The following is an 18208-nucleotide window of genomic DNA, read 5'->3' as shown; positions in this document are numbered from 1 at the left end:
AGATCACCTCTGATGGCGTTGAAATCCGATATACTTGATCTGAAGGCTGATAGAGCTCCAACCTATGACCTGTGATCATAGAGAAAGTTTTAGCGGTAATGGTGGTTTGGCTCTAGAAAGCCACTCCAACAATCAAGTTAGATGTTGATTCCACAGTGAAAAGCCAAGTAATGGAACTACAAGCAATAAAGAAACGCTTACCTTAAGGTTCCTGAGCTTTTCTAGGCTAAGTGTAGGACAATCACCTTGGTAGGGAAGAAGATGATGAAAGATTCAGAGACTCTTTCTGTCCGAGTGTTGGGCTTTTATAGGTAGAGGGGATGCTACACTGGGCCCCGTGTGATTGCCATGTGTCACAAGCTTATTTGTGAGTCAAATCAAATTTGCACATCGCGGAGCCAATAAATGTGTACTAAATGTGTGTGGCGAGTGGAGTGGAGTGGAGTGGCCTTCTTGGATCTTACGTCATGAGCTAGGCCCATTCCCAACAACCTCAGTGAAAACAATTATATCAATTCATTGGAAAATAATTTGTCAGATTATTCAACGGATATTTAAGGGCCTGTTTGGATGCCGAGAAGATTTTGATTTGGATTTCTCACATCTGCAGCCCTTTTTGTGTATGGATCCGGATCAAATCTTTTAATTTCCAAATCAGTGACTGGCAGTGAAAAAAATTAATTTCCAAATATGCTGCGGAAATAAGTAATTGGAAATCCACAGATCTGGCAGTTTCCTTCACCTTCTTTGCTCCTCAACCTCTCCCCTCTCGTAGGAAGTACCCCATTCCCTCTCTGTCTCCCTCAACATGACCTGGAGGATCAATTCATTTTGTATTCAAAACTCAATTCCAAATCCAAATACAAAATATGAGTTATCCAAACGGACCTTAAAGAAAGTTATTTTACACCAATATGAGTCGGGCTGGGTTTCCAGATTTGTTTTTTTCTTCAACCTCGTCCCTACCCAAGATAGGGTCGCCGTGATTTCTAAACTTGACCCAGGTTATTTTCGGGTCTGAGTTGATGTAGGTAGGTAAAACCCGACCCATTTTGCAATCTGTCCAATCAGCACGCCCGATATTGACATGTGTATCTCTATGGAGTATGGAGGGGCATATTTATCATTGAATAAAATGTTTAGGGGTAAATTTCTCATTTAAAACCAATAGTCAGTAATTTTGATATCCGATCAGTTGTATAACTGTGAGGGCTGTTTAGGAAGCTGATTTGTCTTTCTGCTTTTGGATTTCCAGTTTCGGCTACATTGTGAAAACAACCCTGCTTTTCCGCAGAAGTGCTATAGTGCCACTGAGGTTTGCATTTTTGGGTTATTTTTTGACTCAGTTTTATTATGGAGCTCTACTGGTAATTGTGCCCTGGGTCCCACTTGGAATAGGAGATCCCGTCTGCAAGATTGAGGGTAATTGAAAACCTTGTTACGGAGCCAAGGGGTGGCAATTGCAACCAACCCCCCCCCCCCCCTGAATTTCTGGATTTTTACCGTAACTCTATCGGATTAGATTTTTTTTTCCCCAAAGTTACCCCTGATTCTCAGGATATTTGGTCAATTTTCTCTGTTTCATTTGGTTTCTAATTTAATGCTCTCTCTCTGCTGGAAATTAGGGATTCTTTTTATTCGCTTTCTGATGAATTAATATTTTTTCGTTAACTCTCTCTCCCTCTTTGTCCAGTTGGGATTTTTTTCAGATTCATTCTTTCTCCATAGCGCAAGAGCCGACCAAAAAAAATTTGGATAAGTTAATTGCACCTTGGCTACACAGAATTCTACACTTCTAGGATGATCCAAACCGTTCATTTTTCGGGCCACAATTAATGTGTGAATAGGCTGCAATTTGTAAATCATTTTCATAGGATAATCAATACCCTTCGATCTATATTGTGATTGCCGTTATAGAAACCTCTATAGAACGGAGGGTTAAGATCATCCTATGGTGATGACTTATGCGGTGCGGCCTATTTACGTTATGGCCCTGATGACGCCCGAAATCTGACTGCAAGAACTAGCTTCGCAGAACCTGTAATCCTGTGCTCGCAGAGAAAGCGTCAGTGGGCCCGGAGTCGTGGTTCTGGACGGCCACTTCGACACTCAAGTCAGAGATAGGCAATCACAGACAATGAACGGTGAATATGGGGGAGGGCCAAGACAAATTACCAGACCAAGAAAGTAGAAGGAGAAGGAGAAGGAGAAGTGATTTCGAATTGCCTTTGCTTGAGTGCGTAGACCCCTTTTTATAGGGGAGGAGACCCATGATCATGGAGATATCAGTTAGGCCTTTAATTTAGCCTATGTGGAGCGTGATGGAGGGAGAACGAGATCGTGGAGATATGATTTCCTGTAATTCCAGGCGGAGATCTTGGACGGTAGCCTAGGCGGGATGTTTTGAATTCAAAAGGTCGCGCCTTATGTATAACAGTTGTCAAGATTGGTCGCTTGGGAGCGAGATCCCCGCGATTGTGTTTGTCCCCCTTTGAGACTCGGTACCGAACCAAGGAGAAACATTGGAGGGATTTTTATCATGTTCGTCAACGAGTGTTAGCTGTGACGGTCAACTTGACCTAGCCGGGTAGACTTGAGGATCGGTACCGTGTATACCGATTTTACCCCTAACAGGCCCAATGAATGAAAGGTTTGGATCACTGTATGAAGTGCTCCCCGTAGTATGTTTTTTGAAAAAATTAGACTTGACACACACATGACATATAAAAGGTTACTTTCTTGGGTCATGCTATGCATGGGGGTAAGATAGTGGGCCCGACCCATCATAACATGACATGTAAATATTGGGCCCCACTACTTCAAAATATGGGCTGTAAATTGTGGGCTCTACCTAATGCATGAGTTTGGGGATGGTCGGCCCCACTTATCAAAACATGAAGTGTAAAATGGTGGGACCCAACATGCTATTACAAGCATTCTTTGCCCCTCTGGCTCCGTCCCTGTTGTTGTCAATGTCTTTTTCATCACCTTTATTTTGATGGCTAGATGATTCGATCACGATGGGATTGGGGGAAATCCGTTGGGACCCACCAAACATGTTATACTAGGGAAATTATATATTTGCCCCTTTTCTTACCATGGCCACCCCACTTGTAGTGTAAAAAGAGTAGTCTCATAAATACACAGAGGGGGCGCTGGCCGGGAGAAGAAAAGGGCGGAATGTATCGGTTACATAATCCCAGGTATTTTGTAATAGGTCCCACCTATTGGACCAATAGGAATACATATCATTTATGTGGGCCCTGCTGAATGACCAAGTTCTATTCATGCCACGTGTACGGTGAGATGACAAAACAGAGGGCATTTTCCGCTGATGCGAATCGCCTTCAGGTGGCATCCACGATGTTTAGCACAAAACAGAGGGCATTTTGGTAAAAGTAAACGCCAATATTTGGGCGCTTTGATTCCCTTGGAAAAATTTTGGAATTTTCCTGTCTTTTCTAACTCGTGTGTTCGGCTTCGCGGTGAAGTTAGACGTGAAAACTTTTATTGACCTTCGAATCAACGGCTGAGATTCCATCTTTAAGATGCTTTTGCATTTATGAATGATTGCCCACGGTCTTAAAGTTTTATCAGGACTGCTAGAATTAAATTAAATGCCTTCTCAATCCCACAATTAAATTAAATGCCCTCCATATTGTCTTGAATATTGTGAAGAAAAAAAAAACAGAAGGAAATTCTTCACCTCTCCATTGTTTCCTATATGTTGGGTTGAGTTTAGGCCTCTATGATGGCCTAGAGCCCAGGCGCTCTTGGTCTTGGCCTTGGGCTTGGACCTGGACCTGGACCAGCTATGATTAAACCAAACCCTGAACTTTTTAAAGGTTGGATCTTTGTTTGCATCACATTGAAGGAAGTGATGTTATGCTTCATTCGTGCACGGCCATTGCACATGGCCATGGGCCAAATGTGGGCCTTGTCCAGCCAGGCCAAATCAAGCCCAATAACAAACCCTAATCAAAATAGTTATCTCCATGCATCACTAAACAATTGAACTACAAAATGAAATTTATAATATCTACGCCCCTTTTATCACCAGGGACACCCATTTGCCAGTGTACTTTGCAATCAAAGCCACTGGATTTTTCTGACATAGCGTACATTAGCCATCGATACACTGATGCTGGGTGTCCCTAGTGATCAGAAGGGGCGTAAATATCACTTCCCAAAAGTTAGTAAACAGGACTAAGATGGCATTCAACGAAATGTGAGCTAGGGTTTTTGTCATTTAAATTTTATTTATTAATAATTTTGGTTTGTAAAAGCAAGGTCTAAGGAAAAAGGAAGATAATGATGAGGGTTGTTAAAACCAAGGGAGATGTGGTGTGTAATCATTGCCTTCTTCTAGGGAGGTGGCAAAGAAGAGGAGGCTGATGGTTTAAAATTCTTCTTTTACTTGAAATCTCTTCAATTGTTTTGGTCCTTTTTAATAAAAAAATGTAAGTCACAAGTAGGGGTGGCAATGGTTCGGTTTCGGTTCGGTTCGACCCCCAAACCGAAATTTGAATCGGTTTGGTTTTACCAAACCAAAACTGAATTTTCGGTTCGGTTTCGGTTCGGTTCCGCCAATTTTGCCACCCCTTACTCATAATAATTGGAAATATTCAGTTTCGGTTCGGTTTGATCCCCAAACCGAACCAAACCGAAATTTGAATCGGTTTGGTTTAACCAAACTGAAACCGAATTTTCAGTTCGGTTTAGGCTCGGTTCGGCCAATTTTGCCACCCCTAGTCACAAGGTTGGCTATCAATGACAGAGAAGAACACACACCAAAGTACTCATTTCTATAATCAAATCTGGGCTCTTTTCCTTAGAAATTGAAATGGTCATAGGAATGTTACAATGGGATGCTTTTGTGTGAGACTTCGTTGGGATCATTGATTGGGCCCACCGACCCACCTACATGAGGTGGGACCCTATCATAGAGATGATATTACCCAAAACTAAGGATCTGATCAGACTCATTTTAAGCATTTTCGTGTAGTCTAATTGAAGTTATTTTGGGGGCCACCCGCCCACACGACATCAAAATGATTTGAATCCAGTGGGGCCCTGCGACTAAGACACTGATCAGACAAGCATAATCACCCAATTAAGTACTTTTGCCTACTTCATGATGGGCCCACTACTTCATGATGGGCCCATCTCGGTGGAGTCTTATAGTAAATTAGTCTCATACTATCATTTCCTTGTAAGTGTATAATATTGAATCGTATTGGTAATGCAATCAAATAAAACAACTATGGGACCCGTATATGGTTAGGATTGTCAATGCCTAGGGTTTTGAGAGGGCCCATGCCCAAGATGGCCATTCCCAATCAGAAATTCGCTAAACCCTATGTAGTATGTTGCTTTGGGCCTAAAATGTGCTTAAAACAAATTTAACGCCCATCTTTTAGTGGAAAATTAGAGGTAAATTTTGTTTTACGTCTATTTTCCGCCGAAAGAAAAGGAGCCCAAGTTAAAAACATTTTTCATTGGGAAAGAGGACTCTTTTTCATTTATATGAGTATTTAGAGAAATTATATCATGCCTGATCAGGCATGCTTTGGTAAAAGATCAATATGGGGTAGAAGGGAAGCTAAACGGTGGTATCTGAAACCCAATAGGGCCTTAGGAAACATAATGGAGAAAGAGGAACAAGGTTGGGATCTGACAGTAATGAAGAAAGAGGAACGATGGATTGGAAGATTCTCTTTTTCAATCAGATTCAAGAATGTGGAGGATAATTTTTCTCGGGCCTACACTGTTGTCTATGATCCCAACATTAAGGGTGTCAATTTTGGCTCGGGCTCGGAAGCTCGCTCGAGCTCGGCTCGAATCCTTAACGAGCCGAGCCCGATTTAGGCAGGCTCGGCTCGTAAGGCTCATTAAGAATTTAATATATTTAAATATATATATTATATATTAATATATACACTAAAAGGGTTGTCCAGGGAGTAAAAGGGGGAGGCAAAATATGTCACTTCATTTTAGGAACCACATTTGTTACTTGGACCACCCCCCATAGTGTAAAAAAGTAGTCAAATTACACTATATAGGGCTGTCCAGGGAAGATGAGGGGTGTGAACTTAAATATAACCCAAGCTCACTAAGGCTCACGAGCCTGACCGAGCCGAGCTGAGCCCGAGCCTGGTTTGAGCCCGAGCTAAGCCCGAGCCGAGCTTTTGAGCTTAACGAGCCTGGCCGAGCTCGGCTCGGCTCGGCTCGTTTACACCCCTACCCAACATAGATGGTCTGAGAGATGAGATGTGGAGGGAGTTAAGGGTGTAGAATGACCTGTGGTGCCTGAGGTGACTTCAATGTCATTATATTTAGCCTCGGGAAGAGAGGAGGAAACAAAAGAATGCCAAGAATGACCACATTTTCATATTGTTGTGGGGAGGAACATGCTATTGGACTTACCGCTATGTGTAGAGAAGTTTACATGGTCCATAATATTGACCCTATTCTCACTAGGATTGGTGCGTTTCTAGTAGATGATGGGTGGCTGACACATTTACCAGGTTTTATTCAGAAACCCTTGCCAAAACTGATATCCTATCGCCACCCTATCATGCTCGATCCAGATTCTAGGGTATTGGGATCTGTTCCATTCATATTACAACTGTGGTGGCTCAAGGAAGAGAACCCTACGAGACGGGCTGGTCGGTTTTAGGAATGTTGTACACCAGAAAATCCAGAAATCAAATGTTCAAATTTTTATTTTTTTTTTTCTGATAGGCAAGCTGGGGTTAGGCAGGACCCCTACCAGAATTTAATAGGAAAAAATATGAAGAATTACAATTGGAATAGCATGTGCCATTAGCATCATTACAAATGAGCTCCAAGAGAGCAAGGGGCCGGTCGCTAATATCCTCACCTTTAAAGGTACATGTCCATTTTAGAGAGATAGTCACTAATTTTCAAATATTCAAATTTGGTAAGTCTTGTTATGGGAAGCTACGTATTTGTTAAGTTTTGAATAGGATTATCTTGTTGCTAAATTTATCTCTTTGAATCTTCTACTTAAACCCTTTAAGTACCTCTTGTATGCAATGAATTCCATCGATAAGATTTCTTTGGTTTCTCCAGACTTTAGGCATACTAGTTCTTCAACAATCGAAAGTTGCAAAGAAGTTGAGGGTTTAGGGAGAGCTGAAAGCATGGGCTAAAAGAAGGAAGAGGCTCTTTCTCCAAACTTTAGGCATACTAGTTCTTCAACAGTCAAAAGTTGCAAAAAAATTGAGGGTTAAGGAAGAGCTGTAAGCATGGGCTAAAAGAAGGAAGAGGCTCTAGTGGCCATTGAAACACTTGACAGGAAGGAAGAAAGTCAGCTTACCGAAGAAGAAAATCAGAGAAGACATGGGGCAAGAAATGATCTAAGGATGTATAGATATATCTGTGTGTGTGTGTTTTGAAATGGTAAAATGATCTAAGGATAGTTGCGAATCATTAAGAAACGAAGTGGAGAAAAATGGCTAGAATTAAATGGTTGTAGGAAGGAAACAAAAATACATCTCTTTTCCTCGACATAGCTAATGCGAGGCGAAAGCACAACCTTATATCAAGTCTAATGGTCAATTGGGAGAGGAATGAGGCACCAAACATAGCATATGAGAATATTCAATTTTTTTTAAAAAATTTATATACAGCTGATCTTTTCTTGAGGCGTAAGTTGGGTGAGATAGAGTATAAAACCATAGAGGAAATGAAGAGAGCCTTAGAAGAAGAGTTTTTTTGAAAAGAAGAAACTTAAGATGTGTACCTATTTATAAGAATAAAGGAGATATTCAGAGTCACATCAATTATCAGGAAATCAAGCTAATGAGTCACAAATCCGAAATTTCGGATTTCATGCAGTTCGTCTATAGATCGGAGGGTTGGGATCATCCTATGGAAAAAAAATTTTTAGGCTATTTATGTTATGGCCCATCACATGGACAGTTTGGATCATCCTAGAGTGTGTCCCATACTGTACTTTTTAAAAAATACAGGACTATAAGGGTTTACACCATATAAAAACACCTAATTTAGATTAGTGTTTAATAAAGTGAGGAAAGTGTTGTTATAAAAACAAAGGGAGTCCAGTTACCATTTCCCTTACAAATACATTTATCAAAAGTTCAAAACAAGGGACTCCATTTACCATTTCTCCTATAAATACATCTATCAAAACATGAGTTTTGGGAATCAATGGACGGAACCGGTCTTCCGAGCAAGAAAAAGAGGTTCCTCTAACCAAGTATCATAATGATTGTGTTGGATCTCATTTTGATACAAAGAGGAAAGCAAGGCACTTGGCCTTGTGGTTAGTGTCATTTCTAAATGAATACAGTGTCCATGTGGGTAAAGAATAGCCTATTATAATGGGAACTGATAATTGATATTCATGAATTCCGGTATTTCCAACCATGCCGATCGCCCATTTGCATTATATTAAAGGTCCCAAAGATTCATTGACTCTAGAAGAGATTTACATGTTGTCTATCTTAAAGTATCAACTCTGCAACGCGGTCCCTTGTTAAATTAAATTATAAGATCCTCCTTGCTTTATTATTGCCTATTCTAGCTTCATTCTTTTCATGCCGAAACTTTTTATTCAAATTTTTATTCCTAAAACTCTCTCTCTCTCACACACACAACAAAGCCAGAATGCCAGTCATATAATGGATACTTTACTTTGAACTGTTCCATTCCTTGGACCCTTAGCTAGGGGTGTAAATAGATATTCGAAAATTCAATTACCGTCCGCATGCGAATCCGTTTAAAGCGAATATTATCTGAATCCATTCCAAGTGGATGTCACAAAGCTTTTGGGAGAGGGTAACTGAACATAGACTAAGAAAAGAGACTAAGGTGTCGGAGAATCAGTTTGGCTTCATGCCCGGACGATCGATTATGGAAGCTATCTTCTTAATTAGGCGGTGAATGGATATATTTAGAGAAAGTAAAGAGCACCTTCATATGGTTTTCATTGATTTGGAGAAAGCATATGATAGGGTTCCTATGAATGTTATGTGGCGGGTCCTTGAAAGGAAAAAAGTGCCTACTAAATATGTTGATGTGATTAAGGATATGTACGATTGAGCAGTAACTAGTGTCAGAACCACGGATGACACGTCTAGTGAGATCCCAATTACAATAGGACTGCACCAAGGTCCAGCTCTAAGCCCTTATCTTTCTACGCTAGTTATGGACGAGCTTACGGAGGGTATCCAGGATGAGGTGCCATGGTGTATGTTATTTGCAGATGACATAGTATTAATCGACGAAACCAAAGCAGGAGTAAATGCTAGGTTAGAGTTATGGAGAACTACTTTGGAATCCAAAGGTTTTAGACTGAGTAGGACTAAGACAGAATAGATGGAATGCAACTTTAGTATTGTAAGGAGGCAGGACGAGGATGTAGTAAATATGACTGGACATGAGGTACCTAAGAGGGATATCTTCCGCTATCTTGATTCAATTCTACATGAGAGATTGAAGAGGCTGATAACCATAGAATAAGAGCAGGTTGGTTGAAGTGAAAGGTTGCCTCAGGAGTTCTGTGCGACCGTAAAGTCCCTACCAAGTTGAAGGGAAAGTTTTATAAGACAGCTGTGAGTCCAGTCATGTTGTACGGCTCAGAATGTTAGGCTACCAAGAAGCAGCATGTGCATAAGATGAGTGTAGCGGAGATGCGAATGCTTAGATGGATGTGCGGCCACACAAGGTTAGATAGAATTAAAAATGAAGGCATTCATAAAAAGGTGGGGTGGGGTGGGGGGGGGGGGGAGAAGATGAGAGAGCACCGCTTAAGATGGTTTGAACATATCCAACTTAGGCCTTTGAATGCTCGGGTGAGAAGAGGTGACTCGTGCCAAATTGATGGAGTAAAAAGAGGTAGGGGTAGACCGAAAACAACTTGGGTAGAGCACCGCTTAAGATGGTTTGGACATATCCAACATAGGCCTTTGGATGCTCCGGTGAGAAGAGGCGACTCGTGCCAAATTGATGGAGTAAAACGAGGTAGGACCGAAAACAACTTACGCAGAAACAGTGAGGAAAGACTTGATAGCTAGGAACATATCAGAGAACATGACCTTGGATGGGATAGAATGGAAGAAAATGATCAACGTAGAAGAACCCGACTAGAGCCAGGATTAGAGCCGGGTAGATTCCTTTCACGTTCTTCATGAAATTTTTCTAAAGGATTCATTTAGCGGACCCCAACTAGTTTGGGACAAAGGCTGTGTTGAGTTGAGTTGAGAAGAAACTTAAGTGTGGCTTTTGCTATGAAAGAGGATAGACCACTAAAGGTGTAAGACCGGATGGATTTCGCTTGGCATTCCATCATAACTGCTGGCCTTTTATAGAGGATGATATCTTGGGTGTATTTAAAGAGTTCTATCAGAAAGCTAGCTTGGATAGAGGATGTGTCACATCTTTTATAACATTAATTCAGAAGAAAGAATGGGTGGAATGGGATTTCCTGGTCTCTATATTGGGGACTTGGGCATTGGATAGCGGTGGATTCCAGTGGATGAAAGCATGCAGATCATCAGCTTGGTTATTCATTCTTATTAATAGATCCCCCCAATGCCTTTTTCAAAAGGTCAAGAAGGTTAAGATAGGGTGTTCTCTTCTCACTGTTCCTCTTCACAATAGTGGCTGAAGCTATTAGTAAAATGATGGAAAATACAGCGGGAGGTGGCCTATTTCATGGTTTCAAAATGGATAACTTAGAAGTCAGTTACCTACAGTTCTCAAATGAAACCTGTTTTCTTTAAAGCCGGAAGTAGTATCCAGACGACGGGTGGATTTTTCCAACTTAGTAGTTATGGAATAGCCTATTTCTCAAAAAAAAATAAAAAATAGTAGTTATGGGATAGTAGATGCTCGGTTAGTGGATAACTTAGAAGTCAGTTACCTACAGTTCACAAATGAAACCTGTTTTCTTTAAAGCCGGAAGTAGTATCAAGACGGCGGGTGGATTTTTCCAACTTAGTAGTTATGGAATAGCCTATTTCTCACAAAAAAGAAGAAGGTAGTTATGGGATGGTAGATGTGTTAGAATATGTGGGATCCAACGGTTATATCTGGTTAAGATCTCACCGTTGGATCATCTTGGAGGTAGATTAAGTAAGTTGGATAAACGAGGCAACTAGATAAATTAGGCAAGTGGATTAGAAGGGGCAAGCAATAGAGATTAGGAAAGTAGATTTGATTAGGAAGATTTGATTAGGATTATTTCCTTCTAGAATTATCTTGATTCCATTCCATGTTTATCATGTAAGTGCTCTATATAAGGACACATTGATCCTCTTGTAAATGTATCCAAGTTTAGTGAAATCTCTAGAATTTATCAAGATGCTCGGTTACTGGAGGTCATTGCTAACATATTTGGGTGTGCCAAAGCGGATCTGTCTAGCTCATATTTAGGCCGGCCTTTGTGTGTATGGAAGCCGAATAAAACGTTATGGAGCCCTGTAGTTGCGACATTTGAAAGAGAACTCTCCTCTTGGAAGAGGGGGATGCTATCACTTGGGATAAGGATAGCACTGAAAATCGGCACTTGCAATCTTCCCTCTTTCATGTCTCTTTTCTCATGCCCATGTAATATTTTGGACGGAATGGAGAGTAGTCAGAAAGTATTTTTTATTGAACGATGGGGAGGAAAGGTGCATGCCTCATTTGGTTCCACGGGATATTGTTTGTAAACCAAGAAGAGAGGGATCAGGCATATGAAGTTCGGAGCGGAAACATAAAAAAAGAAGAAGTTCGGAGCGGAGGAATTGAGTCTGTGGAGAGAAATTATTGCGAAGAAACATAGGGTAGAAAAAATGGGTGAAGCCCTTTACAAGACTTGTTGGGGGAGAGGGTTCAGGCATATGGAGAAATTTGGATAGCAATGCTGAAAACTAGTTTAGCTTGGCTTTCACAAGAACGGGCTGTTAAGCTCCCTATAGTCTATACAAACTAGAAGGTATGTGAGTGTATTGGATCCCATCCTTAGAAGAAGGTTTATTATTTATTTTTATTTTTTTCAAATAAAAAAACCTTTAGAAGACAATTTATGGACTGGGAAGTGGACGTAGCGGCTGCACTGATGAAGATATTGACTATTACCTTTGTGTGGATGCAGTAGGATGGCCATTGGATCTGGACACAAACATCTAATGGAAAAATTTCTGTTAGATCTATGTATATGACACTGGTAGGCAGACGAGTGGAAGGGGATAAGATTGCTTCGACATTCCAGCACCTCCACGAGTGCTAGATCTCTGTTGGGCAGCATGATCGACGGGATCATGTCATTATTAGGAACCAGAGTATGCAGAGTTTATGTGGCATGTGTATGAGTGTAGAGTCAATGAACCACTTCCTTATCCAATGTTTTAGTTGCTTCTGAAATGTGTAGTTCTTATCTTCTCTATGTTAGCGTGTAGGTGGGTGGTGCCAAAATCTATTGACTCTGTGCGGAGGGCATCGGCTTGGTTGACGAGAGGGAGAACTCTTGGAAAACTGTCTGCTAGCTACAATGTGGATAATTTGGTTGAAGGAAAAGTACTGATTCTAAGACGTTAAAGAAGAATATTGAATAGGAGAGTGCCTAGGTGGAAACAGCCTATGCTGGGATGCATAAAGATGAACTTTGACAGCGCAAATAAAGGAAATCTGGGACACGCAGGATAAGGTGGAATAATTAGCAATATGAGTGGTGAGATTATTTACACACATTCTCCCGTCCGTGGGAGGGAAGAGCTCTACTGAGGCAGAAGCATTGGCCCTTAGACAAGGGGTTAGACTTTTGATTCCATTTTTATGTGAGGAATCCTCCGTTGGAGGGGATTCTCCTAACATGATCATACGGTGTAAAGAGAGGCATGGATTTCCATGGAAGCTAGCGGATATCTTTGAAAAAGTTCTTGACGTACTAGGGAACCCTCTAAAGAAGCTTCAAAGAGGGACCTCCTACCTCAATGGATGATAGGCCAGCACCAAAAGACTATGAACTGGAGAAGTGGCTGGAACTAAATGGACTGGCAATTAAGAGCATCTGTGATAGGGCGTAGAACATTAGATAGGCAGTCGAAATCTTTGTTCATATCCAAGGACATTAGATAGTCAGCTGAAATCTGCAGTTTGTAATTTCAGTGTATTTTTATCTATAATTTGTGGACACGGACACGGCAAACCGCCAAACTTTAGAAACGGGGACACGGCTAAAATAGAAAATATATGTAATAATGATTTGTGGATATGGATTCGCGTGTCCAGTTTCGACATGGATACGAGTTGTCTAAATGAGGTAAACACAATATTCAATAAAAAAACAGAATGTCACACTTGACACGGTACAAAAACATGTCCACACACCCACATTAAGTCTAATACTTCCAGCAAAACAAGTGTCCAAAGGAGTGTCGACACGTGTAGGCACGCATGTCTTGTCGGAAATGGCAGGACACGTGAGTCGGCAATAAATTCGAAGTGCCGGTCAAATCATAGATTTTTATGGTTTTCATCTTTTCAGCTCACTCTCTGTTGTTGCCTGGTCACCTCTTAGTGTAATTTTGGACTGATTAATAAATTCTGTTTCTACTCACAAAAAAAAATGTTGTTGTCTAAAGTGCCAAAGCATGGCATGCAATTTAGCTTGCAAAGCACTGGGCAATTGTTGCTCTTCTGTCAGTAAATCATTAATTTTTTTTATGTCCTCTGTTAAACTTTGTGCTTTCTGAAGGTTCTTAATTACATTGCCTAATCTAAGTATCGATTTAATTCAATCCTGCAGCTGGAAGAGGGAGAAGATTTTCTGGACGTTCTTAACTCGTGCACGAGACGAGAAACAGCAGCCCTTGGGGATTCAAACATGCGTAATTTGAAGCACGGAGAAATCGTGCAGTTGGAGAGGAAGGGATACTTCAGCTGCGGTGTTCCTTACCTCAGACCTTCAAAGCCTATGGTTCTTATTGCAATCCCAGATGGTCGACGACAAACATCATCAAAGTGAGCTCCAAATGCTGTTAAAACTGTTCTAGGCTTTGCTAATTCTCAACCTCATGAGTGAAAAACTACATGCTTTAAACGGTTGTCTAATGATTCTAATGCTATATGCTTTAGTTTGGGACATATTCATTATTTTCCCGGATATTTATTCTGAATTTTGGCAATAATTTTGTATTTTAAGTAGCATTAAAAATCAAGCTTTATTTTTACTACGAGTTTGATGTTATTTTCAGTATCATAGAGGTCTAAAACAAGGGAAGTGATATATTGTGGGAGCCGGTTTTTTCCTGCCAGGCCGATTCTTTTCGGTGGGCGCGGGATCACCACATCCAAAATTGGGTGTCCACATATATCCACCCCTTTTTTACTTGGGACAGCCAGCTCCAGTGTATCTACGACTGCAGAGGAGCTGATGTAATTCACGTAGGAAGGATTCGATGGACCTGATTGCCGTGTACACTGAAGCTAGCTGTCCCATGTAAAGAAAAGGGGTGAATTTATCATTTCCGCAATCAGCCATTTTGATCATTTTTGGATTTTCCAGAGCGGGAAAATGGGCGGAACAGAATCTTGCCTAAAAAATCAGGGGCTGTTTGGATAAGGGGATTTTAGAATCCAGGTTTTAGTTTGAAAACAGTGTAAAAAGGGTTCATGATTATCCTTTAAAAAAAAAGAGGGTTCATGATCAAGTTGTTGCTGTCCTGACGACGTTTCTTGGATTTTAAGTAAGAAATCCACGTTTTGGAAATCTCTTCCCCATCCTGAGATTTCTAAAACCTGGAAACATGGGACGATCTCCTGCTCTTGCAGTCGGAAAGAAGGGCGAGAAATCAGAAAACGACGGCCGGTCTCTTTCTTCTCTCATCTCTCATCTACAATTTTGAGGAAATCCAAGATTCTAAATCTGTGTATCCAAACGGCCCCTCAGTGTAAGTCTACTCCAAAAGTCTCTCAAGAGACAAATGGGAGAAACGGGTGGAACGGGTCGGATTTGCAGAACGCCATACCTCATCTTACACTCTCTGTATGCTTGGTTGCATTTGTTTACCTCGTAGAGTAATGATGTAAGTAGTCACCAGGGAGGAGACAAGCGTTGGATTTACATGGAACTTTACCCCGTAGAATAGTGGTAATTAGTGTTTGGTAGTCAACCTCGTGGAGGAGTAGAGTAGGAGTGGGGTGTCATTACCAATATATTGAAAAAGAGCGCATATTTCTAAGAAATCCTAACAAAAATCACCTTTTGCAGTTTTTGGCTTGTATTTTTGTAGGAAAATCAGCAGACAAGCAATGATTAATCAAGAGATATCCCTGGTAGTCTCCATGGATTTCAATGCTATATTGACAACCGACCAAGGTGTTTTGCTGATGTGGCACCCAAATGCCAAACCAAACTCCTAAGACATACCCACTTTTGTGCAACCAAATAACCTACTGTTTTTGTCCCATTTCCTAGGGTTCTTAGAAGAATATCCCTTGGACTCTTTCAACACGAAGACTACCCAAAAACCATGCTCTCTCTCTTCGCTAGCTTAATTGCTTTAAGGATTTTAGCCAAACCATGTTAAACAATTGAAATGCAAAGTACCTTGCATTGCAAAGGAGTCCACACTTTGTTTTGAATTTTTAGAACCAATCGTGAGTCAAAACTGATTATTGGACTCGAATTTACGTTTAATTTTGGAGGCTGGAGTCCATATCACCACAATTGCGCAACTCATCATCCCAACCTTGATATTTGATCCAACAGCTTCTCACTTTTTGAGAAGCTTCTGTTGGATCAAATATCAAGGGTGGTACTGCCATCGTAGCACCTTTGCATGTTTGTACGCCCTTTCATCATATAATTTCTCATACGTTACCATAAAATTAGCCCTTAGCTTTATTGTGAAGGGCTAAGATTAATCCCACTAAAAGCCGTGTTTTTAATCCCAGCCATTCACCCAAAAAATGAACGGCTGATTTTCCGGCATTATCCATGGTCATGACTGAGGTGAAATGGGCTCTTAATTTTGAGTCCAATACTAAGTTTTGGAGTCACAAAATTGAAAGGCTGTGTTTGTTTTAGATTTTGAAAACCGATTGTGAGTCCAAATCTGATTATTGGACTGGAATTTAAAAGAAATTTGAGTCCAACAATCAGTTTTGGAGTTACAATTGAGTTCTGAAAATCCAAAACAAATAGGAGCTGGCAAGAGTTTTCCCGAATCAACTCAACCAAGCAACTCAGGTTCAAGCTTTTAAACATTGTTCAATACCTCATTTCCTTTGCCCTTCTGTTTATCAAAAATTAAAAAAGACATGGTCAATCATGACTTGGCCAAATCAGCTCCGTTTTAGCCAGACATTCATTAAAACCTTACTCAATCGAGTCAATGAAAAACTAATTGGTTGTTAATGAAAATACAAACATGCCAATGTGCTGCAACCACAGAGTAATTGAATCCAAATGCTACTTTATAACTGATTCAGGCCTATTTAGACCTGCAAGAAATTTTAGTTTAGTGTCAATTCATGATTGAATAAGTTTGTGAGAAATCTCTCTAACCAAAATGTTTCAAGATAACAAATTTTAATTGAAAGGCTAAAACCAAGGAACTTTATTGTATGGAGATGATTCCAAGGCTGGTTTGAAAAGTTCATAATGAAATTAGATTCTGACTGAATCCGGTAAGCCATTATCAAATGTTTGATACAAAATACAAACCCAGGCTCAAAACCATCTACCAACAGTTTGTAGGACACCAAAACTTCAACCCTGAACCCAAGCCATTGCCGCAAAGTCATCTACTAAATCTTTCGACTCTCGCCACCGCAATTCTTCCAGTGATAGGTTGCGGGTCCGATTTGATGGCCGAGTATAGGACAGGCCATTGCCCTCCCTCTCTGTTCCGCACATCTCACACATGCTCAACCACATAGAATTATCAAAAGTGCAAGCGGGACACCTCCACGTGCCAGACATATTCCTCCCTGTCCGATCTCCAACAGTCCCACTGCCAGAAATCCTTCTCCGACTAAACCGAAACAAGCTCTGAACATATCTTAAAGGCCATCTTAGAATTCCAATGAATTTTCTAACAATGGTAGTAATTGGGTCAGGGCCTGAATAGGAACGCCTCAAGCAAAGGTGAAGTAGTCCTGCAAGTATCCCACCAAGATGGCCGAGGAATGAGACGCCCGGCACACATAGCAGAATGAGGATCAGTTCAACCTAGGCAGCGTGACGTGTGGGAACTATCACTCCGTGCACAGAAGTGTAGTTATCGGAGACGAAGTGGAGAAAAATGTTTGCATTGGCTTGACATATTCTTTCCTTTAATGATTCCATTTTTTGTTTTTTTTTAATTGATATTCCATTTCTTTGTTTTCTGCTCTGTTGGTATAAGGGCATACTTGTAGCTGTCATGGAGAGTAACGAGAAGTGAAGTAGGCAAAGAGGCATAACTTCAAACAGTAGGTGACACGGGAAACACAACGAGAAGCAATTGAGAAATGCCCAACAAACACTGGTGATACAAAGAATATACAGAGACAACAACAGACAGAGATGGTCACAAAAGAGCAAACAACAAAAAAGAAAGCCAAACATTAGCTCAAATATGCGCATCCCTAGGTAGGAACCGGAATAACCAACATTTACTAAGACATCCCCACCCAAGCTGACTCGTCTGCAATGTCCTTGGCAGGTCACCTAATCTGCTAAAACGAAAAGCCTCAGACCCACAAACAATGTATAAAGGCTCCTCCAATTGTTTTTGAAAGACGACTAGTAACCAATTTTATTAAGAAAGTAAACTGAACACAAAGAAAGGGGACAAGATATCCCCCATGATGTCAGCTAACAAACCAGTACAATAAAAGCCGCATATTACACTGCTAAGGACGCACTAAATCAGACACCTGCTCCCTATAATCCTTCTTTTAACAGTCTATATATGCAATAGCATTTGTGGTTCGATTCAGATGATTGAACTTTGGTCTCACTATCCGGTAAAGATCGGAAATAGACGAAGGCTCCTCCATGATATCTGCAATCTCCATAGATAAGCCTCACTGCCTTTGCATCCATCTAGTCACATTCTGCGAGTCTCTCTCCACGATCAAAGGTTCAATCTGTGACTTTGCCCAAAGCTTGATCCCGCATCTAAGCGCGAGGACCTCAACTTCATTTGAATTCTAGCAGATGATACGGCCCGAATAGGCAAATCTA

Source organism: Tasmannia lanceolata, unplaced genomic scaffold (assembly GCF_043159265.1).
Source record: "Tasmannia lanceolata isolate RefF3 unplaced genomic scaffold, GAP_Taslan_0.1 ptg000037l, whole genome shotgun sequence".
NCBI classification, from domain to species: domain Eukaryota; kingdom Viridiplantae; phylum Streptophyta; class Magnoliopsida; order Canellales; family Winteraceae; genus Tasmannia; species Tasmannia lanceolata.
Note: the sequence above shows the minus strand (reverse complement) of the source record.